General features: G+C 36.5%; 1 protein-coding gene across 4 annotated transcripts in view; it reads left to right on the forward strand.

Annotated features, from left to right (window-relative positions):
* LOC136849218 (uncharacterized) overlaps nt 1-23,858 on the forward strand; it is a 760,295-nt gene that overhangs the window by 321,232 nt on the left and 415,205 nt on the right. The window lies entirely within an intron of this gene.

Below are 23,858 nucleotides of genomic sequence, written 5' to 3' on the forward strand. Positions count from 1 at the left end.
AAACAAAACAATGGTTTCCCATTTTAGGCGATGTATGTAGGAAAAACATGATGTAGAATCGACTTTGTCATTTCGTTTGCCATATATACTTGTTAATGCGTGATCTCGCGTATCGTGCAACCCCCAAATTTTTACCCATAAAAAATTATTTTATGTATCTCGTGTATCGTGTGAGTTCCTTTTTTTGAGAGACCAGATTACTATGGACTAACCTCTTTTACTCCATCTCTTTATCCCATCTCCTGGTTAAATAAGTTGAAAAAGTAAAAGCGGATGATAAAAGTATCGTTAGTTATGTTATACTTGTTGAGTAAAACAAGTACAGCCATAAACAAACGAAAGAGAAACAACTCTTGCTTTGAACACTGTCTAGACCTGGCTATGAACTGAATCGGATAACAACAGCTGTTTTGTTTGCATTTCAACTATCGTATGATGGTAAACAATTACTAGTTATGTTACAAATGACGTTAAGTAGAATAGGACTGATATATATTTTACATTATACCCTTATTTGCTACGAAGAAAAGATTGCATGGAAATATACTGCTAAATTGAAGCTGCAAGTTGTAGCTGAAGCTGAGAAAACAGTGTTCAAGCACTAATGACTATAAATTATCGTGCATCGGCAACATGGATGAAACTCCTAAACTTAGATATGCCACCAAACTCGACCGTAAATAATATGGGAGAGAAAAGTATTTTAATCAAAACTACTGGGCATGAAAGAACACATTTTACTGTCTATTTAAGGGTATTGGCAGGGTTGGAGGTTAATTTTGAGTGAAGGTTTTCAAACTTCCTCAGGTGTTACCTCTAGTTTGACCGAAGATGCGCACAAAATTTCAGGTGAATTGGATGAAAACTTTTTTTTTAACAAATATTTTTCTTTTAAACAACATTTTTTTTTTAAATTACATCTTTATTTTTCACTCAATTTAAAAAAAAGTAATAGCAGAAAGTTTAATTCCTATCAAATAAAATGGCAAACTCAAAAATCTAATATGTGATTTATGCTATTTAAAAAAAATATTTTAGAAAATGCCGTAAAAAATAATAAAAATATTATATATAAAATATATATATATATATATATATATATATATATATATATATATATATATATATATATATATAAATATATATATATATATAGAGGCAGTCCCCGGTTTATGACGCGGGTTCCGTTTTTACACCGCGTCGTAAACCGAAAATCATAAAAAATCCTAAGAAAACCTTACTTTTAATGCTTTGGATGTACTAAAAATGATGTAAACTGCATTTTTAGTGAGTTTTTTAAAAAAAAGTCCAAATTTTTATTTTTCTGCCATTTTGGAACCATATTTCTTCCGTCGGATTGGTGTACGACGCTTCGTAACCCCAGAACATGCGTTGTAAACGGGGAAATTATTTCTGATGAATATATTTGAAAAGTATCGTAACCACGGAACGTCGTAAGCCAGACCCATCATAAACTGGGAACTGCCTATATATATATATATATATATATATATATATATATATATATATATATATATATATATATATATATATATATATATATATATATATAAATTATATATATAGAAGGCAGTCCCGGTTTATTTCTGGTTGATGTAAACCGAAAATCATAAAAATCCTAAGAAAACCTTACTTTTAATGCTTTGGATGTACTAAAATGATGTAAACTGCATTTTTAGTGAGTTTTCATAAAAAAAGTCCAAATTTTGAGTTTTCTGCCATTTTGGAGCCATATTTCTTCCGTCGGATTGGTATGCGACGTAACCCCAGAACATGCGTTGTAAACGGGAAATTATTTCTGATGAATATATTTGAAAAGTATCGTCGTAACCACGAACGTAAGTAAGCCAGACCCATCGTGAACTGGGAACTGCCTATATATATATATATATATATATATATATATATATATATATATATATATATATATATATATATATATATATATATATATATATATATATATATAAATATATATGTATATGTATATGTATATGTATATATATATATATATATATATATATATATATATATATATATATATATATATATATATATATATATATATATATATATATATATATATATATATATATATATATATATATATATATATATATATATACATATATATACATATATATATACATATATATACATATACATATATATATACATATATATATACATATATATACATATATATACATATACATATACATGTACATATATACATACATATAGTATATACAGGCAGTCCCTGGTTATCTGCGGGGTTCTGTTCCCGACAGCATGGCAATAACCGAAAATCACCAATAATAGTGCTGATCCCGGGTTATTGCCACTGATATCTGGTTATCGGTGCTGATAACTGGGGATCAGCGCTTATAAGCGGGAATCGGCGCCAATGACCTGAGATCAGTGCATATCAGTGCCGAAAATCCAGTTATCTTGATTACTAGACAAGCGCCATAAAACTGGATTGCCGGTAACCAGGGACTGCCTGTATTTATATTATATATGTATTATATATATATTATATATATTATATAATATATATCACATGGCCTCAATATTTCCCTCTCAGCAAGAGAATACATTGTTGAAGTCATATGGTTTGAACATGGAATAACCATGTCCTATAGTGAAGGCATGAAATAAGTGAAAGAGCTCTTGAACCAAGGAATCTACTTACCCCAGTTCAGATCGAAGTATCTCTCAATATTCTTTATCTTTCTCATTATCATATCAGCCTCTTTTCACATTTTATCACTTACATCTTGCTATCAAACCATGCCATTTTCACTGTCTTGATCAACATGAAGGGATGCTATTGTTGGAAGTTGAGTTCATTATTGTAAGCTAGTAGTGGGAGCTGTGTTGGTCGTGTTAACCATTCATCAATGGTTAGACCTGTCATTTATTAATATCTCAGTTCCTAATCCAGCCTAACTCTGGACGGGTCCATGGATTCCAGGACAGAACGAGTTTTGAGAAATATGACTTGACATTCTGTCCAGCCTGCCCACCAAGAAGATAAGATTGGGATGATTGTATTCATGTAATGCTCTGTTCCATCAAGCAGGTTTGATATACAGTTGAGCCAACTAATCTTACTGGTTCTGTCTCTCTGGGATATGGTAGGGAATGTAAATTTGGGAGTCAGATCCTACTGCTGTCTTTGGTAGAGGATGAGCTCCTTAAAAGGTTAGTGGTATCTTTTTAAGATTGTCTGACAATTTATTCATTTTAAGTATTTTTAGAGGGTGTTATACTTGAAATCATTTTTAAAGGTTGTTATACTGGAAATAAATTAAATTGGAATTAAGTAGATTTAGAAGGCCCAAATTTGACTTCTGATTTTGACACCTGATTAGCCTACAGTAGGTCTATTTTCAGCAGTATACTCTCTCGGATGTGTAATGTGAATAAATATCTATACCTTATTAATCTGCGCCATTTGATTATTCCCGTTATTCTTTTTTATTGTCCATGTTCTTTTTTCTTATCCTTGTCATTATTGCTTAACATAATTTACTCAGACCTAGCTCTCTCATGTCAAAAAGCACGCATAAGAAATCAAGTGAATACAATTTAGTCTTTTTTTAATCTAATTCCTTGCATGTCATCCTGTTTCATCTGCACCCGTTGGAAAGCTGTGGAAATCAAAGCTGACGAATACATCAAGACAAAAGGCTTGCTTTCATGAAATTGGGTTAATCTTACTGTAGCTATTCATTTCTTCTGAATAGAAACTAATTAGAATCAGTTTCACATGTGTGCCTAGACCCACTACCATAAGCATATTAAAAGTAGCTGAAAGGATAGGAAATATGAAAGGTAACTTTCTCGTTTAAGCCCGTTTCCGATATTTATTTACAATAAAAACCAAATTATGCATACAGGCAGTTCCTGGTAATTGGCAGGGATTCTGATCCTGACGGCGTGACGATAACCGGAAATTGGCGATAATAGCGCTAATCCCCGGTTATCGCAGCCTATAAGTGGGGATCAGCACATATCAGCACCGAAAATCCAGTTGTCGTCGCTAGACAAGTGCCATAAAACCGTATTGCTGATAACCGAGGCCGCCTATATATACATATACATATATATATAATATATATATATATATATATATATATATATATATATATATATATATACACATATACAGGTTGACCATCACTAATCCGGCATCATTGGGACCTAGAGGGTGCGGATTAGCCATTTTGCCGGATTAGCCATTTATTAGGCTAGAATACACGAAACCCAGTAGCTAAGCACCTCATCCTAGTGTTAAAATATCCCATAAATCAGTACAAGTTGGTTAATAAAGAAAAGAATTATCAAATACAGGTAGTGCTCGAGTTACGATATTTCGAGTTTACGATGGGGTTAGCAATTAATACCGATATGAAAATAGGAAATATTTTTAGATTTCGCGTAGGCGCAGGCAGCGAGAGAGATCAACTTACAATAGACTAGCTTCTTTTCCTCCTTCTCTTTATTCCATCTGCTAGTTAAAAAGGTAAAAGAGAATGATAAAAGTATTGTTAGTAACGTTATACTCTTGCGTAAATGCGTACAGCCATAAACAACCGAATGGGAAACTGTTGTTTTGCTAATAATCGTACTGGATAACAACTGTTTTGCTTGTATTTCAACCATTGTATGGTTAAACAATTACTGTCATTAAGTTACAAATGACGTTAAGTACTGTACAATAGGACTGATATATTTTGTACGCTACAGTATACCCTTATTCGCTTTGGAGAAAAGATCGGCAAGGAAATATACTGCTACAGTAACTTTAAGCTGCAAGTTGTAGCTGAAGCTAAGAAAATAATGTTCAAGCTGCTAATGACTATAAATTATCGTGCATCGGCAACATGGATGAAACTCGACCGTAAATAAAATTGGAGAGAATGTATTTAATCAAAACTACTGGGCATGAAAGAATACAAATTACTGCTGTTTTCACGCCGATAAAAGATAAATGCATAAAGCTCGTATTATGATGAAATCAAGAGAAAATAGCGAACGGAATCTTGATTTTTTAAACAAAACAAACGTGCCCCTAAAATGGCCAGCTGCGATTCCCGCGAACGTCATATATTAACGAAAAAAATAGCTAAATTAATTTCACAACGAGACGTATTTAAGTTATATTTCGACTTAAAAACACTTTTGTGTAACGAAAAATACCCTTGTCCCAAATAAAGTAAGTATCTATATTCATTTACGCTTACTAGAAGCAAGAAAAGCGCTGTGAACTGAGTTAAATGCGGCGAAATAAACACCACGTTATCGATTCCCAAAACAAAACATTGATCGCAATTTATAATACAAAAGCAATATGAGAATATACGCATAACTTTTCAAAAGATCCATGAAAAAGATGCACATTCGTTGTGTTGATGTTTGTATAATACTGTTAATATGTGAATAGAGTTCAGTATAATGTAGGCTAGGCTGCCGTATATGTAGCCTATTCAATATACCATAGCATAGGCCAAAAGACAATAATAAATGTAAAAAATGGAACAGCAAAAGCATGCTTGCGTTTACAAACACCTCCAGTTTGTCGATGCAGCACACAGCGCCACCAAATCAAAGCGGCTGGCGAGCGAGTTAGCACAGCAACCCGGGAAATTTGAAAAATAGTGCGGAAACATTAGAAATTACTCTAGCCGAAATTTGTGCTGGATTACTGATTGCTGGATTAGTGATGGTCAACCTGTGTATATATATATATATATATATATATATATATATATATATATATATATATATATATATATATATATATATATATATATTATATATATATATATATATGTGTGTGTGTATATATATATACAGGTAGTATATGTCGGAAGTGATCCCGTCTTAAGTCGACCAACCACATATGTACATGTATTCTGTGTATATTATCCATCATATCTCCTAAGTATGACTAGCCTACATACATTTTATATTATCCAAAAAATGTGCATGTATAGTACCTATTTTTACGTTTAGCATATGAAATCTTATCATGCTTGAACTCCTTGATTAATACTTACTTTTATTACTGTATTTAACATTTTTATTGTAGGCATTCAAACCATCTGTCTGGTCTGTTTACATTTTCTTATCCGCCATTTGCATTGCCAATCGGCTACACGTATGACGTATTATTTACTTTTGTTTATTTATAGGTTTGAATTAAATACATAGCGTATAAGATGCACTTTTTAACCAAAAAAATGGCCTAAAAAATCCCCCTGCTTCCTATGTACATAATGTAGGCTCAAAATTTAAGAATTTTGGCCGAAATTATACGTGAAACGTCACGTAGATGTTGTAGCCTAGTGTAAAATTCGGTGTTATCCTAATAACCTATTAAAAAACAAAGTTTATTATAATTATTTATCATTATCACACTTACCATCACCGCAATTACTACTGCTAGTATTATAATCAATATCTACGTTGTTATTATCGATATTTTCATTAAAATGTTAATATCATTATCGTCGTCTACAGCGAATCGCCGCATTCCACATTTATAGATGTAAACAGTACGTGTGCTGCCACCTATTGGTGATTATCTCGAGAGCTTTACGAATAACAAGGCTTCGTTCAGTTGGTAGTTGGCAATTCCTGCTAACATTCTCTTTACGCATAACAACATGGCTTCGATCAATTGGTGGTTGACAATTCCTGCTACCATCCTCTTTAGGCATAATAACAAGGCTTCGTTGAGTTGATATCAGAACTCGTGCTAGCATTCTCTTTTAAGAATAATAACATGGCTTTGTTCAATTGCTCATGAGACTCGAGCCGTTACATAGGAAACATTTTTATTTATTGAATTTTACCCCTTGATTGCATACTTTTATAATATATAATGGATATATATAACATATATTACTGTAGGTAACATCTTTATTAATGTTTTTGTTGATTCTGGTGTAAGAAACAATGTTTACAAATGAATGTGTTGCAATCTATTGGTAAACCTATGAGGTAGCTTTCAGCAGCAGACGAAACATTCGATCGTAGTAAATGGCTGATTGTATAATACATATTTTGATAAATATAAATATGGTAAATAATAACTTTATTAATGTTTTGTTGATGATGTTGGTAAGAAACAATATGCATATGATAACCAAATACTACAGTTTTTACTTACCAAAATCATATGAGCATAGGCTAGGAAACCTTATTTTTTTCCCTCAGTGTCCTGCTGAAATTGGGGTGCGTCCTATGCAGACATCGTATTATAAGCCATCAAATACGGTAATTTGTTATTACATTTATTTGCAAAAAATAGAAATACAAAATACATTACAAAAATATGAATCTTTTACCATTTTCAAACGACACAAACACACAATGCTGCCGAAAGCTGAGCATCTCTCGGATATGAGCGCTGCGGTAGCGGGAAAAAGTATCATCCAAGCGCTCGTATTTTAGCAAAATATATAAAATTAAATATTATATATTATTATATTGTCGTAGCCGTTGTAAAGTCGGTCAGTCAGAAGTCGCATAGGTCGTAAGTCGACGACTACCTATATATATATATATATATATATATATATATATATATATATATATATATATATATATATATATATATATATATATATATATCTATATATAATATATATATACAATGCACTCTTCTTGAATTTTTGCTTTTTGGATATGCTTGTAATTCTGAAGCCAAAAGTATCCAAGCGGAAGAAATTGAAAGAGCCTGTGAGAACGCTGTCGTGGGAAGCGGGCAATTCCATATTCACAGGGAGGTCGCGTTGCTGACCTGACCACGCGACCTCCCTGTGGATATGGAATTCGGGTTCACTTCCCACGACCGGCGTTCACAGGCTCTTCAATTTCTTCCGTTTGGATAACTCGAAGTTACAAGCATATCCAAAAAAGTTTAAGAGTTAAGTTAAGAGGCATTGTGGCTATTAGAATTACATATGTGTCTGGTAAAAGTGACTAGTAGATTCTACATATATATATATATATATATATATATATATATATATATATATATATATATATATATACTTTATAATATATGTAATATATATATATATATATATATATATATATATATATATATATATATATATATATAATATATACTTTATAATATATATATATATATATATATATATATATATATATATATATATATATATATATATATATATATATATTATTACATAATGTATGTATATATGTATATATATATATACATATATATACACACAGTGAATCCCCTGTATTCGCTGGGATGCGTCCCTCCCCCCCCCACAAATAGGTAAAATCAACGAATACTTAAAACCCCTCTAAAAACACTTAGAACTGCCCATTTTGATAGTTTAAACACAGAAAACCCCTGTAAAAATGCATATATCTGAGTATTTTAATAGTTTTATCACAAAAAGTGCATTTCTTCGTGAAAATTATATGAAAATACAGTAATTATTGAATATTTATCAGTGAAAAATACTGCGAATGGGCGAATTTTCTGCGAGTAATGGCTAGATATGTTCCACAGAGAAACCTGCGAATGCGTGAGAACGCGAATACTGGGGGTTTACTGTATTGTTACATTCTTAGGCTGGTTGGAATAGTGAAATTTGAGTTTCAATGTAATTTGCCTTAGGGGCCAACACCTAGTGCTCAGAATGTAAGCAATAAATGTAATGACTAAGATGATATACCTTGATATCACATCTATTTAAACAGGGAAATGGAGGTCACCTTTCAAACCTGTCAAGTAACTTTGAAGAATTTATTTACAAACTGAGCAATCAGAATATTAATATGAAATGGCTGACTGAGCAGCAAACAAGGCACATACAATGTGCAATAAAAGTAAGACTATGCATAGCAAATGAATAAATCTGAAAGGGCTACATCCCTAAAAGAGTTTGATACGCAAACGAAAACCACTGCGTTGAGACTGGCTGATAATTCTAGGTTTTAGCGCAACGTGAACGCAAAGGGGGTGACTGTGTCAAGCGCCCCGGGACCGCTGATAGTCAGAAGATTCTTGCACGTAGCAAGATGGCAGTTAAACATCTAAGGCTATTTAGTTCACAAGGGCAGGGGCAAACCACTCGAAGAGCCAGATAACAGGATTCTGGAAAAGAATTCCAGGTTAGCGTTGATATCTAATGACTCTCACATGAAATTTCTTATGCATGATGGAGGAAATTATCAATGGTAACACTATTGTGGGAATGCCCTAATTATCATCATAGAACTCATTTAATTTAAGTGTGCAACAAGTCATGAGGGCAAATGTGCTTTCTAGGCTGTGGGAAACAAAGGTGCTTTATTTTGGGAGAGTGAAAATTTGGAAATACTGAAAGTGGAGAGAAATTCACGAGAAGGGAAAGAATCTGGCGTTAATTGCAACTTCAAGACATACCTTTTTGCATCTGTGCATGGTGCTCACTTGCAAAAGATGAATTTCTGCCACAGAAGTTCCAACACATGGCCAGTATAAAAGGGAGAGACCGCACCAAATGGGTGCTTTGGCGGTCCGTAGTGGAGTAATGAGCCAGGTCAGGATCCCTATCCCATTTGATTTCTAGTGCTGGGCCGACAACGGTTGATCTGGAAGAGGCAATAACAAAGGTCAAAGGGAAATAGGTCTTATAGCTAAGGCTACTAGGGTCAGCATAGCATCCCAATTACGGTCCTGGATGGTCTTTCTGTCCCTAATGGCTTTCTGTCCCCCCAAAATCATACGATGCTGGGGCTAAGACGTCGGCATTGTCCCCCCAAAATAGACTGTATGGGGTAGGACATCTACATAGGTCCACCCCCTAGTGGAGTCTCCTCCAGCCGCCATTAAATTTTATTTCCTAGCTGACAGGCTGAAGGGACGAATTTTCTCAATATGTGAAAGCTCCCCCCTTTAAGAAGGCATTCACTCCCTTTCGGTCATGAAGACCTTTGCTAAGTAAGTTATTCGTCTCGACTAGTCAGTTAGCTACCCTAAATGAGTCGTACTTTTGCAATGCAGCTAGCTAAATAACCTACCTAACTGCTAGGAGGGGATACTGGTTTTACTAACCTACTACAGCAGAGCCTATCGCCTATGCTAAGGTATCTACTAACTTCTACTGGCTGTCTCGGACGACAGGGGAACTCTACTCCTAGGCAACGGGTACATGGAAAATGTGTCTTGTTGACATGGTCTCTATCCTACTGCCCTGGCACCAGATTAGCTGACACTGACCTAACTAAATGTGGTTAATTACGGATTACACAACTCTTTATGGAATAACACACACAATAATTTTGGACATAAACAACCTGAAGGGTTAATTATGTTAAGCGGTCTGGTTTGTACCAGCTTGAGTATTGGACAGTTTTATCATGAGGTTATTATCAGGGTTAGTACTACAAGATTGCCAAGGGTGTTAGATGTTAGTCTACTTGGGCAGAGATCACGCAGGCTACCTCCTCTGGGTAGGTGCCAGGATCACTCTGAGAGGGAAAAGGCACTGTGCCAATAAGACATGAGTGCCAAGGAGAGCTTGTGGCTCTTTTTGGTTAATTGGATCTCTTCTGCCCCGTCTTCTTCTTCTTTGGGTTCCTCCAAGGTCTGGCTATTCCCTTTCTAGCAGGTGACAAAGGCACCGACTCTGGGGGAAGGCCAGAAGTGCCATCAGGAGCAGAATCAGAGATAGCCCTAGTTGCTACGGGGAGCTTCCCTACTCAGGCTGCTGCGACAACCGTCCTAAGGGTATAACCAGTGTCTGCGTCCTGGCCGGACAGTTCCTGGTTGACCAGAGAAGATGTAGCATTAAGATCTGCTGGAGGTTCATCCTCGGCAGGTGAAGGTGATTGAGAAGAAGAAACGTTGGGGGTTGGAGGCTCACAATTGGCCATGATCAGTTCAATGAAGTGTGGAAGATCTTCCATAGGAGGATCCATGACATGATTTGGATCCGGCACTGGCACTAACTTGGGACCAAGCACAGAGGTTAAGGTTAGTTCACTATGTCTGAGACAGACGGAGCTTGGCACTGCTCAGGGCTCTCAAGTGGCACTGGCAGAGATTTGGAGTCAGGCGTGGCTGACAAGGGACCCCGGGGGTGCAAAACCCCTCGGTGTACATGAGGTAGCATGAGACAGAGATTCCTGTCTTAGGTGGAGGGCAGAGCCTCTTGAAATTGTTCTGGGCAAGGTGTCCGCTGCATTTGGCTTGCTAGGGCACCTCGGAGAGTGCCTTGTTACATTATAGGTCTTGCAGTGGTACCTGGTGATTTTCCTTCGCGGTGAGGAGGAAACTTTGGGTGGCCATCCTTTTGTGAGGACGGGGCCTGGAGCTGCATGGAGAGTGCCCTTTCTGTCGAACACTTTGGTGAGTGGAATGTTGGACTGACGGTGGCACGCTTGTCACGGTGCCGGTGTCCCGGTCAGGTGGCTTTGGAGTTAAGGCTTCCCTGGTGGAGGTAGCTAGGCAACAGATTGGCATTGGGGAAGGACATCCCCAGAGGAGGTTTCGTCCCAACAGGAACTCCACTCCATGCCTGATTTTCTTCACACCAATGTGGTGAGGTTGTGTGCCCCAAGGGGTTGTCACCTGAAGCTTGACTGTGGGAAGGGTCTTGCTCTGCTCCTCTGTCCAAGTCATCGTACAGCTGGTCTTTTCATCAACAGTGGCACTCGGGCCCGCTCAAGCAGGCTAATATCTGAGCCAGTTTCTACTGTAACCGGCAGGTTCACTGGTAAGCTAGAGCCATCCAGGGTGCCACTGAGACGGACTGAGTCCACACCCGCTCAGGGTGAGCCATATTTGGTGGCATGGCCACGGAGGTCATGGTACTAATCAGGTTGACGTGCTTGGGCAACCAAGATATCTGGCAGTACAGTGCCCTGGAGTTGCAGTCTCGGCAGGACCCCTTTGAATGGACTGATTTCCCTATGGTAACTGCCGGTGGAGAAGATTGAGTGGACGTAGATGAGTTCTGATTGTTGGTAGTAGGCTGCCTATTGTTGCCCAACTTGCAGTGGCAGTCAGATTCAGTGTGCCCCAACTTCTTACAGTGGGTGCACGTAGGCTTGCTAGGCAGTCCGTTCTTCGGGGGGGTCGAGCCTGAGAGGTCCCCGGATGGCACGATGTGCTGTGGGACTGGTTGTAGGTTTTCCAGGAATACACAGCAAGGGGCCCAGGCACACATTGGAAAGATCCTCCAGCATGGTCCGATCGAAGAGGTCCTCGAAGGTAGTGCACGACAGAGTCAAACCAGCGGGTACCAGACTGGGTCTTGTGACAGGCCCATTCAGTCCAGGACCAGCCAACTTCCTTGGAAAGACCTGGGAACCACTGTCTCCATTTCTCTAGGGCTATTTCGTAGGCTTTCGTTATGACCCTACAAACTTCTACCATGTCACCTCTTTGACTCTTCTCCAGTGAGCGGTGGGCTGCCTTAGTTTTTCCTTCCATATGCTTGGCATGCACATGGTGGTGTAGTTTTCAAATAGCAACTCTGTTTCCTCCAATCATGCTTCTGACTCTTCCTCAGTCCACTTGGGGATTAGGGAATTAATGCTTGAGATTGGAACATTTGGTGGCTGCTCCCTGACATGAGGAAAGGAAGATTTTGGGGTTTGCACTCAGTGTGCGATTTGGTGCTTGCAGTATATGCAAGTCTTGGACAATGGAAACCCACTCGTGCACAACAGTTGATAACTGTTGTTAAATTGTTGTGCGTTCGTTCTCTGAAATGCACAAGAGCTCACTCCGCTGGCTGAAGCACTTAATATGGAAATAGATATTGGAGACAATTCAGTGAACACAGGAGCGTATACAAACAAATTCGCTCACTGTATGAATGAGTAAAAGAAGAATTGATGGGGGATCTAAAAAATCAAAGTTTTTGGTATAAATGGAAAAAAAGAAAATTTATTGCACTTGGCTTTATGAGTTAATGGGTTTATTCTTCAATACTCATTTATTATTTTTACTTTTCCCTTGTTATGATGGAAGAATATTAGAGTTCCTTCTTTCTCTCTCTGAAAGTGTATTTATATTGGAACGTGTTTGTTGCGTGATTTAATTTACTCTTTATTCCTTATGATAAATTACATTTTGAAAAATTACACTGTCACTGTTTTCCCTAAAAATGTACTTTTGGTAGTTATGTAATTTAATACCTAGCTGCAGTCATAACAGGTTATATGGTGGAAAGGGTTTTCAGATTACTATCAAAGTATTTTGTTAGATTTTATGTTAGGGGGCGAAAAGAAATGGAATTTTGTTCAGCAAGTGAACGATGAGAAGTGGAATGGAATGTGTGGGGGAGAAACAGATGATGGCTACCGGTGACGTCAGTCACCTGATACAACACGCGATGTGGGTTTAAAATTTAAGGAAAATAACACTAAACTTTTCTCACTGAATTATTGGTGCTGATATGCAGAATTGAGTCATTTAACTTAAAATATCAATAATGCCTTTACTTTACTTAAATCATTAATTGTAAATCTGAACTGGATATGGCGGTCTTGTGCCAAGCTGCTAGTAGTTGTCACGTATTTTAGTAAACACGAATTTTCGAACTACACTTCACTAATACAGGAATTGTACACTTCCTCTGCCACAACTGTTTTTGAACAACACAATTAGCTAACTGTTCATGGCTAACACATGCAATAAATCTCTGGCAAAGCACTTCCTAATTCCTAAATATCTGTCTTCTGGCATCACAACACAGCTGCTACTCTTCTCACAACGCTAAATTTAGCGGGCAGTTATTCTGCATCGCTAGCTTAAGAACTTTTTGGCGCTCTGACCTTTATCTTGTATGATATTTTATCTAAAAAATAGGCTACAAATCAATTTTTTTTTAAAACACTTATTCCCTATCTTTTCCTAACATATCCTTAACATTTTACAACAATAATAATAACCCTTACCTTGTTATCTGTAGCTTCGGTTCTGTCACCCTTATATTTTGCCTTGCGAATAATGAAATTGAATTATGTTATTGCTTACATCATTCCTTGTTTCATCTTCCTTCTTAGTCTAGTAATAGCGAAGCTAATTCTCTTTACTAATTCGACTAAGAATCCTGGCGAATTCGACACTTACATTCTGAGTCCAGTTGGAAGAGTGAAATTTGATTCTAATGACTTTCCCTCACTTGAAATTTTTATGCATGATGGAGGAAATTATCAATGGTAACACTATTGTGGGAATGCTGTAATTATTATCACAGAACTAATTTAATTTAAGCTTGGAACGAGTCATGAGGGCAAATGTGCTTTCTAGGCTGTGGGAAACAAAGGTGCTTTGTTTTGGGAGAATGAAAGTTGGAAATACTGAAAGTGGAGAGAAATTCACGAGAAGGGAAAGAATCTGGCGTTAATTGCAACTTCAAGACGTACCTTATTGCATCTGTGCATGGAGCTCATTTCTGCCACAGAAGTTCAAACACATGGCCAGTATAAAAGGGAGAGAGACCGCACCAACTGGGTGCTTTGGCGGTCCGCAGCATAGTAACGAGCCAGGTCACGATCCCTATCCCATTTGATTTCTAGCTCTGGGCCAACAATGGTTGATCTGGAAGAGGCAATAACAAAGGTCAAAGGGAAATAGGTCTTATAGCTAAGGCTACTAGGGTTGGCATAGCAGCCCAATTATGGTCCTGGCTGGTCTTTCTGTCCCTAATGGCTTTCTGTCCCCCCAAAATCATACGATGCTGGGGCTAAGACGTCGGCATTGTCCCCAAAAATCAGACGGTATGGGGTAGGGACGTCTACATAGGTCCACCCCTATTGGAGTCTCCTCCAGCCACCATTAAATTTGATTTCTAGCTAATGTCTTAATGGATGAATATATATATATATATATATATATATATATATATATATATATATATATATATATATATATATATATATATATATATATATATATATATATATATATATATATATATATATATATATATATATATATATATATATATATATATATATATATATATATATATATATATATATATATATACATATATATATATATATATATATATATATACAGGAGTCCCCGGTTTCGACGGTTCCGACAACGTTCGAGGTTACGACGCTTTTCAAATATATTCATCAGAAATTATTTCCTGGCTTAGACCATGTTCGGGGTTACGACGCGTGTCCAAATTCGATCCGACGGAAGAAATATGGCCCCAAAACGGCAGAATAATCATAATTTGAAGGTTTTTTGATGTAAAACTCAATAATAATGCAGTTTACATCGTTTTCAATGCACCCAGAGCATTAAAAGTAAGGTTTTCTTATGATTTTTGACAATTTTCGACGATTTTCCGTTACGACTGAATTGCAGCGCAAGAACGGAACCCCGTCATAAAACTGGGACGCTGTATATATATATATATATATATATATATATATATATATATATATATATATATATATATATATATATATATATATATATATATATATATATATATATACACACAGTAGACCCTTGACAGATAGAATGTGTTCAAAAAGTCAGCTAATCTCCCCATAAGGTTTAATGGGAATAAACCGAACCAATATATATTATGTATATTTTGCCTTATTTTACAGATAATGTAAAAGTCAGTGTAAAAAACCTTAATATATCTAATAATATAATTTAAAATGGTAAACTAACACTATAAAAACGTTTGTAAAGTGAACACTTACTATGACTGGCAAGACTTCTGGCTTGACGGACAAGAGAAGAGGAGGGTGGTGGGTGGGGAGGAGGTTATTGTGTGGAAGGAGACCCTCCCCCATCCAGGTCGGGGAGATCTCGTTCCAGAGATTCAACTCTTCTAGGTTTTTTTGGTGAACTTTTAATCACAAACTTATCCAATGTCTGTTGCCTTTTCCTTCCTTGCATAACTCTTCTGAAATGGCTCATTAAATTTTCATTGAGCATATTCACGATCCTGTTCGTAACAATTTTCTCCGGATGATACAATTCAAGGAAGCACTGGACATCATTCCACTTTTCCAATGCGGCTTTTATCACATCACTGCTGACATCTGTAACTTCCTCCCCATCCTCCTCTTCGTCAGTTGATTGCTCCCGAGCAAGTTGCTCCTGCTGCTCTTTGTGGAGTTGAACAAGTTCGTCCGCAGTCAAATCTTCTGAATGTTCAGCGACCAATTCTTCAACATCCTCGTCGTTGACTTGTAGACCCATACTGTTGCCCATGGACACAATTTCTTGCACAATCTCTGCATCGAAGCCCTCAAAGTCACGGACAGTTACACACTGGGGCCAAAGTTTCCGCCACACAGAATTTAATGTGCGGTACGTAACTTCAGTCCATGCGTTATCAATGAGGGTTATGCAGTGAAAAACATTAAAGTGCTTCTTCCAAAATTCTTTTAAGGTTAATTTTGTCTCTTCAGTGACACGGAAGCATCTGGAGAAGAGCGCCAGTATATAATTTCTTAAAATTGCTAATGACTTGTTGGTCCATGGGCTGGAGAACAGAGGTCGTGTTGGGTGGAAGGAACTTGACCTGAATGAAGTCATGTTCACTGCAGTCAGCCAAGTGCGAAGGGTGTGCGGGGCATTATCCATGATCAGAAGGCACGCGAGGGGCAGCTTGTTCTCTGTTAGGTACTGACTCACGGTCGGCGCAAACACTTCATCAATCCACTCCATAAACAAGCTCCGTGTCACCCATGCTTTTGTATTGGCCCTCCACATTACAGGCAGTCTGGCCTTATTTACGTTGTGCTGCTTAAAGGCACGCGGGTTATTTGAATGGTAGACAAGTAGCGGCTTTGGTTTCAAGTCGCCACTTGCGTTTGAGCATAACAAAAAGCGTAAGCCTGTCCTTCATTGGCTTGTGGCCTGGGAGCGCCTTCTCTTCTTGGGTGATAAATGTCCTGTTGGGCATCTTCTTCCAGAAGAGGCCCGTTTCATCACAATTGAAAATCTGTTGAGCGACGTATCCTTTGGCCTCCACGAACTCGGCAAACTCGGTCACGAATGCCTCTGCAGCAGCCTTGTCTGCGCTAGCAGCCTCTCGCCATGCCTAATTACAGAGTGAATGCCAGTTCTCGTCTTGAAGTTATCAAACCACCCTTTACTAGCCTTAAAATCATCTGGCGTGGCACTAGTAGAAGGAGTTTCCTTCAGCAAACTCTGATACACTTGCCGAGTTTTTCAAGCAGATGATCGGCTCGTTTACACTATCACCTGCCATCTGTTTCTCATGTACCCACTTCAAAATGATTTTTCTGCCTCTTCGAGGGTTTGCGATCTCATCTTGGTTAGTACTGTCACTCCCTTCGCAACATTTGCTTCTTTAATGGCATCCTTGTTTTTCAAAATTGTCGAAATTGTCGACTTGGCCATCTTGTACTCACTTGCGATATCGGTCACATGAACACCACCTTCAAACTTTTCTATAATTTCTTTCTTTATTTCAATGGTTATCTTCCTCTGCACCCTCTTCTCACCATCACTCTTCACTTTCTTACTTTCACCACCACTCTTCACTTTCTTAGGGCCCATTATGAAGAAAATCACAAGTTTTAGCGCAAAAAATGCTAAGTTTTAATTGTGAACGTCTTGTACACAATGAGATGAGACAAAGAGTGATGCGTGGGTGACGCCGTGCGTGGGAGGCTGGAAGATGGCTGGTCCCATGGCAACTCAAACGCTCTCACGTGTGCTGGGCGATTTCGCGCATTTTTCAAATGTTTGTGTCTAAAAATTAGTTTGTGAAACAAAGTGAATTGTTATTTTCCAGAAATTTCCAGCATTTTTCAAATGTTCATGTCTCAAAATTAGTTCATGACCCAAACAGAATTTTTATTTTCCGCATTTTTTTTGTTCGTGTATCTCAAAGTTAGTTCGTAAGTCAAGGGTGAAATTTTACCTATAATTTTGGTGAGGATAGAGTTATCACGTGGGTCATTGCGTTAAGTGAGTCAAGGGTCTACTGTATATATATATATATATATATATATATATATATATATATATATATATATATATATATATATATATATATGACTTTTATCACATCACTGTGATTCATATACAGTCAGTAAGCTACAAACGTCCTTTAATATCAGTTCGCTCTACCTCGAAATAATATATTTTCATATATGTACGAAGGGGAATTTTTAATTGATAATAAGTTCGTCGTCCGTGGGCTCGAAGCAGCGAAGGACAAGAACTCAGGACTACAGTGGGACGCATTTAACCTCACATGCTCACTGCGTGGGTTAAATGCGTCCACTGTAGTCCTGAGTTCTTGTCCTTCGCTGGTTCGAGCCCACGGGAGGACTAACTTATTATCAACTAAAAAATTCCCCATCGGTAACATACATGAAAAAATATTATTTCAAGGTAGAGCGAATGATATTAATTAAATTGGATATTAAATATATATATATATTATATATATATATATATATATATATATATATATATATATATATATATATATATATATATATATATATATATATATATATATATATATATTATATATATATATATATATTTATATATATATAATTAGATAAATAAGGAAAAATTATAGAAATCCATTGAACTGGAATGCAGTCAAATACAAGTTCTAAGCCAATGAAAATAAGCATATCCATATTAACAGGTATATATATATATATATATATATATATATATATATATATATATATATATATATATATATATATATATATATATATATATATATATATATATATATATATATATATAATGTATATATATACATACATATATATGTATATATATATATACATACATGTAATGTATATATATATAGGCGGTCCCCGGTTTACTGACGGGGTTCCGTTCTTATGTAACCGAAAATAGCCGGAACATAGTCGAAAAATAGATCAAAAATCATAAGAAAACCTTACTTTTAATGCTCTGGGTGCATTGAAAACGATGTAAACTGCATTATTATAAGTTTTACATCAAAAGAACCTACAAATTATGATTATTCTGCCATTTTGGGGCCATATTTCTTTCGGAAAATTAGAGTCGTAACCCGGAACATCCAAAGAAATAAATGATGAATATATTTGAAAAGCGTCGTAACCTCGAACGTTTTGTCGTAAACCGGGACTGCCTGTATATAGATAGATATATATATATATATATATTTTAGGTTTATATATATATATATATATATATATTTTTCATTTATATTTATACTGTATAATTTCCATATACCAGGTGTTTCAAAATTAGAGGCACCCCCCTCCAAAGAACAAATGGAAAGTTATGAAGTTTCTTGCTATGGCCTATCTCCAAGTACAGTATTTTAGGTTTCTATTAAGCTATTTTTCATTTTACATTTCTTGTATTTTCAGACTGAGTGACAGTCTTAGATACAGCCATGGCTAACGACTCGGAGGAAATCAGATGGATTGACTGAATCCGGGCTATAACCTTCAGAGAGGCCAGGGATTCTGGCACATCCTTCATTTCACGTTCCTGGATAGCTAAATACATTAAAAGAGATGAATCCCTTGTTAAAAGAAACTGGAACAAAAATCCATATGACTGTCATTGCGAAAAGAGTCGTTATCTTGGAAGGCCTGAAGTCCTTTCTCAGGAGTCAAAAGATATCATAGCTGAGGCAGTGGTTAGACCAAGAAAGTCTTTAGGTAAATTGGCGCTTGAACTAGAAACAAAAAGGGGAAAGAAGAGAAGTTATTTTGATGTATATCGTGAGTTGAAAAAATCTGGTATATAGCCATTTCATGTTACCAGCAAGCCCAACATCACTCAGCAACAGAGAGAAGACCGTGCATGGTTTTTTGGTTAATTTCTTAAAGATTGGGATGAAACTGACTTTCTCCATGTTGCCGCATCAGATGAATTCTTCATTTACACAGTCAGGAAGCCAGATCATAAAAATGACATCATTTGGGCTGCAAAGTTGTATGTTGTATGATATCCATCATTTGGGCTGCAAAGTTGTATGTTGTATGATATCAGCGATGATGTGTGCTATCGCCAAGTTGTGAAATTTCCTGAATGTTTTGGAATTTTTCTCTGTTTCACAGCCAAACGGTTAATGTGGATCATCAAAGAAAAAGGACAGTCATGGAATGGGGAATACTTCAGAGAAACTGTGCTTACTGGTGGAGTATTTCCTTTCCTCATAGATCCTGGAAATGCGTTATGTGTTGAAGTCACATTTTTGCATGATAAGGCACCATGTTTCAAGGCTCTTCAGACACAGGAGCTGCTTTGAAACAGTAGTATCGATTTCTTCTCATCAAGTGAATTTCCAGGTAGCTCCCCTGACCTTAATGTGTGTGAAAACATTGGTAGTATCTTCAAGGATCGTGTTGAAGCTTGCACAGTGAACTATGATGGTATACCAAGCCTTGACGACCTGCGAAGAGAGGTGACCGAAGTGCTCAGGGGAATGGAGTTTGAGTCTCAGCTTTTTTTGCGATTTGCTGAAATCATACCCTTCAAGAATGCAGGCTGCGGTACAGGCAGATGGAGGCCACACAAAATATTAAATACTCAGAGAGAAACTTAAATAAATACCTGTTCTGAATTACTTATGTTTTTGTCCATATCAATTTTAGTTCATGCTGTAGAGGGGGCCTCTAATTTCAGAAACACCCTGTATGTGTGTGTGTGTATATATATATATATATATATATATATATATATATATATATATATATATATATATATATATATATATATATATATATATATATATATATATATATATATATATATATATATATATATATATATATATATATATATATATATATATATATATATATTACTAAATATATATGTATATGTATATATATTACTAAAGGACCTCATTCAAACTGGATGGTATCTAATGGAGTTTTTATGAAAAAAGTTACAAACTTTCTTGGACAAACAGTCCACATTATCAAGTATCCGTACAATGAGCAGACGCGTAGTCCGGCTGTATTTATATCTGTGTGCTGGGTACTTTTAATCCTATAATCGCCTAGCTCTTCTTGTGTGACCTCCACCCCCTCTTGACCTTGGTCTTTCTCTGATCCCTCCTCACAGGTGACCGTTTTCCGTGCATTCTCTTACGTTTTTTCTTCGTTTCCTTGCTACTGTGGAGTATACGATTTTTCTAGATATGCTGTCTTCAAAGCCATTTCCGGTGTTCCTGCCATCGTGTTGTTGGCGCAAGTTATGAAAGGCGTTCTCTACAACCAGTCTAGATGTTTTGGTGTTCCTGTACAGAAAACTCATATTTTCCCAGTCTATTCTGTGATCATTTTTCCCAACAGTGTTTGGCATCTGCCGACGTCTGATTATAATGCCTTATGTTCTGCAGATGTTGTTTGCTTCGCTCTTTACATGATTTGCCAGTTTCGCCATAGTACCCTTCTTCACAGTCTAGACACGCTGCCCCCCTCTAATCTCTTCCCCCTCTACCAACTTTTTGTTTCTAACTATTTTATTCCTAATGGTGTTTTTGTAGCTGCCTATCAATTTGAAATTATTTAGCTTCCTGTTGTATATGTGATAAAGTTATTATATATATATATATATATATATATATATATATATATATATATATATATATATATATATATATATATATATATATATATATATATATATGTATGTATGTATGTATACATATTGTATATATATACATGTGTATGTGTATATATATATTATATACATACATACATGCATACAGACAGTCTCCGGGTTACGACGGGCTCAGCTTACGACGTTCCGAGTTTACAATGCTTTTTAAATATATTCATAAAAAATTATTTCCTGGGTTATAACGCATGATCCAGGTTTACGACGCTGACAACGACGATCCAGCGGAAGAAATATGGTTCCAGAATGGTCAAATTTTGGAGGCTTTTCTGGTGAAAAACTCGATATAAATGCAGGATACTTTGTTTTCAAGACACCCAAAGGATTAAAAGTAAGGTTTTCATAGGATTTTCGATGATATTTCGGATGACGCCGATCAGAAGAAATATGCAACCAAGCTGGCAGAATGGTCAATATTTGGAGGGGGTTTTTATGAAAAACTCAATAATAAAAATACAGGATTCGTTGTTTTCAAGCCACGCAAAGGATTAAAAGTAAGGTTTTCTAGCGGTTCTCGACGGTAATATTTCGGATGACTCGGTCCAACGCATACAACGAAAGAAAATTCACATTCGCGGATTTTTTCATAGAGCAGTAGTCACTGATTACTGATTTTTGTTTTATTTTTATGACTAAATACATTTTTTATGATGAAAAAACTTACTAATTTTAAAATATTAATGTTAAGGTAACCACAACAAAGTATCAATAAAAGTTAAAATCCCATGATATCAGAAAACTGCTTACTGATGCAATCTCTCTCTCTCTCTCTCTCTCTCTCTCTCTCTCTCTCTCTCTCTCTCTCTCTCTCTCTCTCTCTCTCTCTCTCTCTCTGAATAATTTCACTTTGGAGATTTAAATAAGGCCAGCTCTCTCTCTCTCTCTCTCTCTCTCTCTCTCTCTCTCTCTCTCTCTCTCTCTCTCTCTCTCTCTCTCTCTCTCTCTCTCTCTCTCTCTCTCTGTACTGCTTTATATCCTTCAAAGAAATGTGGATTACTGTATATATACATAAAAATATACTAAAATCCCATCCTCGGTTGTGTGACAATTTTTTTTATTGCTTTAACGTAGTTTACGATATCGGCTTGAGGGATTAGAAGTAGCCAATAACAGAGCTCGCAGCAACCCCCTCTCTCCATGACAATATACTGTTGGCCGGAAGGACTGACAGTAGCCAATAACAACTTGTAACAACTCCCTCCTCCCCCTCTCACCCTCCTTCGCAGCATGCTATTGGCAGTAAGGGTGGGATTGTAACCAACCACAAAGCTTGTACCTCATGGGCTTTGCATACACTAAAAGGAGGGTGAGTAGTATTTCTCTCTCTCTCTCTCTCTCTCTCTCTCTCTCTCTCTCTCTCTCTCTCTCTCTCTCTCTCTCTCTCTCTCTCTGAAATGAGAGAGAGAGAGAATGTCGGTACAAGAATTTTTTAAGATGTGTAGGAGATGGTGAGGACTAACCACGTTTGTATGATAAATGAATGACTTACCTAATAATAAGTACTAATTTTCAAATAGTAAGATTAGATAATAGTAATAATATAATGTAATTACAACATTTATGCATTTTTAAAGTAAATTAGTTCAATTTTTAAACAAAGAAATATCACACCCTGTCTTTTGCCCAAAGCTTTGAAGCTATGGGGAGGGTGGAACTGTGAAATACTCGTATGTCAAATTACTTGACATTTCTGACTAAGAGTAGAAGATCAATCTCTCTCTCTCTCTCTCTCTCTCTCTCTCTCTCTCTCTCTCTCTCTCTCTCTCTCTCTCTCTCTCTCTCTCTCTCTCTCTCTCTCTCTCTCTCTCAAAAGGTAGAATGAGAAATGGATAAATATTATAAATAGATACTTAGTTCAGCCCTTCACACTCTCAGGAAAAGGTACTGCTAATTTCAGTCTCTTTACATATGCACACTGTGTGTGTGTGTTCATGGTGTTTTAAAAATGTGTAGTAAAGGTAGTAGTACATCTTTGAAAAACAAAGAAAAAATAAAATTTTTGTTTTTGTTAGTCGCAGTAAAGATAAATGGATTAACATTCCTCAAGAGATTAAAGAGATAAATATCTCTCTCTCTCTCTCTCTCTCTCTCTCTCTCTCTCTCTCTCTCTCTCTCTCTCTCTCTCTCTTTTGCCTGTGCCAGCACAAGAATGGCTGAATGTAAGTCG

This window comes from Macrobrachium rosenbergii, chromosome 2, assembly GCF_040412425.1.
Source record: "Macrobrachium rosenbergii isolate ZJJX-2024 chromosome 2, ASM4041242v1, whole genome shotgun sequence".
In the NCBI taxonomy this organism is placed as follows: Eukaryota; Metazoa; Arthropoda; class Malacostraca; order Decapoda; family Palaemonidae; genus Macrobrachium; species Macrobrachium rosenbergii.